Here is a 3,241-nt window from a genome sequence, read left to right as displayed (position 1 = left end):
AAGGGAAAAAGCCTGGACAATGGTTCAGGGTCTTGCGGCCTTAAATTGCCAGGGGCCTCCTGGAATTGCGCCTCTCGCAGGATGCCTCCCAGACGCAAGAGGGCACCAGTGCCAACTTGGTCTGGTTTGAGAGTTCTAATAGGGTCCTGTAAACTGACACCCAGAACAGTGGCTTCTGAGTTTTGTTTCCCAGGGATAAAGCCTGTACACTGGTTCAGGGACCTGAGGCCTTAAATTGCCGGGTGCCTCCTGGAATTCGGCCTCTCGCAGGATGCCTCCCAGACGCAAGATGGCACCAGTGCAAACTTAGTCTGGTTTAAGAGTGCCAAGTGGGTCCTGAAAACTGACACCCAGAACAGTGGCTTCTGACATTTGTTTCCCAGGGAAAAAGCCTGGACAATGGTTCAGGGTCTTGCGGCCATAAATTGCCGGGTGCCTCCTGGAATTCGACCTCTCAAAGGATGCCTCCCAGACGCAAGGTGGCACTAGTGCCAACTTAGTCTGGTTTAAGAGTGCCAAGTGGCTCCTGAAAACTGACACCCAGAACAGTGGCTTGTGAGTTTTGTTTCCCAGGGAAAAAGCTTGTACAATGGTTCAGGGGTCTGAGGCCTTAAATTGCTGGGTGCCTCCTGGAATTCGGCATCTCGCAAACTGCCTCCCAGATGCAAGATGGCACCAGTTCCAACTTGGTAGGTTTAAGAGTGCCAAGTGGGTCCTGAAAACTGACACCCAGAACAGTGGCTTGTGAGTTTTGTTTCCCAGGGAAAAAGCCTGTAAAATGGTTCAGGAGCCTGAGGCCTTAAATTGCTGGGTGCCTCCTGAAATTCGGCCTCTCGCAGGATGCCTCCCAGACGCAAGGCGGCACCAGTTCCAACTTGGTCTGGTTTAAGAGTGCCAAGTGGGTCCTGAAAACTGACACCCAGAACAGTGGCTTGTGAGTTTGGTTTCCCAGGGAAAAAGCCTGTACAATGGTTCAGGGGCCTGAGGCCTTAAATTGCTGGGTGCCTCCTGAAATTCGGCCTCTCAAAGGATGCCTCCCAGACGCAAGATGGCACCGGTTCCAACTTGGTCTGGTTTAAGAGTGCCAAGTGGGTCCTGAAAACTGACACCCAGAACAGTGGCTTGTGAGTTTTGTTTCCCAGGGAAAAAGCCAGGACAATGGTTCAGGGTCTTTCGGCCTTAAATTGCCGGGTGCCTCCTGGAATTCGGCCTCTCGCAGAATGCCTCCCAGACGCTAGGTTGCACCAGTTCCACCTTAGTCTGGTATAAGAGTGCCAAGTGGGTCCTGAAAACTGACACCCAGAACAGTGGCTTCTGAGTTTTGTTTCTAAGGGAATAAGCCTGTACAATGGTTCAGGGTTCTAAGGCCTTAAATTGCCGGGTGCCTCCTGGAATTCCGCCTCTCGCAGGATGCCTCCCAGACGCAAGGTGGCACCAGTGCCAACTTGGTCTGGTTTAAGAGTGCGAAGTGGCTCCTGAAAACTGACACTCAGAACAGTGGCTTGTGAGTTTTGTTTCCCAGGGAAAAAGCCTGTACATTGGTTCAGGGGTCTGAGGCCTTAAATTGCCGGGTGCCTCCTGGAATTCGGCCTCTCGCAAACTGCCTCCCAGATGCAAGATGGCACCAGTGCCCACTTGGTCGGGCTTAAGAGTGCCAAGTGGGTCCTGAAAACTGACACCCAGAACAGTGGCTTGTGAGTTTTGTTTCCCAGGGAAAAAGCCTGTACAATGGTTCAGGGGCCTGAGGCCTTAAATTGCCGGGTGCCTCCTGGAATTCGGCCTCTCGCAAACTGCCTCCCAGATGCAAGATGGCACCAGTTCCAACTTGGTAGGTTTAAGAGTGCCAAGTGGGTCCTGAAAACTGACACCTAGAACAGTGGCTTGTGAGTTTTGTTTCCCAGGAAATAAGCCTGTACAATGGTTCAGGGGCCTGAGGCCTTAAATTGCCGGGTGCCTCCTTAAATTCGGCCTCTCGCAGGATGCCTCCCAGACGCAAGGTGGCACCAGTTCCAACTTCGTCTGGTTTAAGAGTGCCCAGTGGGTCCTGAAAACTGACACCCAGAACAGTGGCTTGTGAGTTTTGTTTCCCAGGGAAAAACCTGGACAATGGTTCAGGGGCCTGAGGCCTTAAATTGCCAGGTGCCTCCTGAAATTCGGCCTCTCGCAGGATGCCTCCCAGACGCAAGGTGGCACCAGTTCCAACTTGGTCTGGTTTAAGAGTGCCAAGTGGGTCATGAAAACTGACACCCAGAACAGTGGCTCTTGAGTTTTGTTTCCCAGGGAAAAAGCCTGTACAATGGTTCAGGGGCCTGAGGCCTTAAATACCCGGGTGCTTCCTGGAATTGGGCCTTTCGCACGATGCCTCCCAGACGCTAGGTTGCACCAGTTCCAACTTGGTCTGGTTTGAGAGTGCCAATAGGGTCCTGCAAACTCACACCCAGAACAGTGGCTTGTGTGTTTTGTTTCCCAGGGAAAAAACCTGTACAATTGTTCAGGGGCCTGAGGCCCTAAATTGCTGGGTGCCTCCTGGAATTGCGCTTCTCGCAGCATGCCTCCCAGACGCAAGGTGGCACCAGTGCCAACTGTGTCTGGTTTAAGAGTGCCAGGTGGCTCCTGAAAACTGACACCCAGAACAGTGGCTTGTGAGTTTTGTTTCCCAGGGAAAAAGCCTGTATATTGGTTCACGGTCCTATGGCCTTAAATTTCCGGTTGCCTCCTGGAATTCGGCCTCTCGAAGGATGCCTCCTAGACGCAAGATGGCACCAGTTCCAACTTGTTCTGGTTTGAGAGTGCCAAGTGGGTCCTAAAAGCTGACACCCAGAACAGTGGCTTGTGAGTTTTGTTTCCCAGGGAAAAAGCCTGTACAATGGTTCAGGGGCCTGTGGCCTTAAATTGCCGAGTGCCTACTGGAGTTCGGCCTCTCACAGGATGACTCCCAGATGCAAAATGACACCAGTGCCAATTTGGTCTGGTTTAAGACTGCCAAGTAGGTCCTGCAAACTGACACCCAGAACAGTGGCTTGTGAGTTTTATTTCCAAGGGAAAAAGCCTGGACAATGGTTCAGGGTCTTGCGGCCTTAAATTGCCAGGTGCCTCCTGGAATTGCGCCTCTCGCAGGATGCCTCCCAGACGCAAGATGGCACCAGTGCCAACTTGGTCTGGTTTGAGAGTTCTAATAGGGTCCTGTAAACTGACACCCAGAACAGTGGCTTCTGACTTTTGTTTCCCAGGGAAAAAGCCT

The sequence above is a fragment of the Fringilla coelebs genome (assembly GCF_963513975.1).
Source record: "Fringilla coelebs genome assembly, contig: SCAFFOLD_45, whole genome shotgun sequence".
NCBI lineage: Eukaryota > Metazoa > Chordata > Aves > Passeriformes > Fringillidae > Fringilla > Fringilla coelebs.
Note: the sequence above shows the minus strand (reverse complement) of the source record.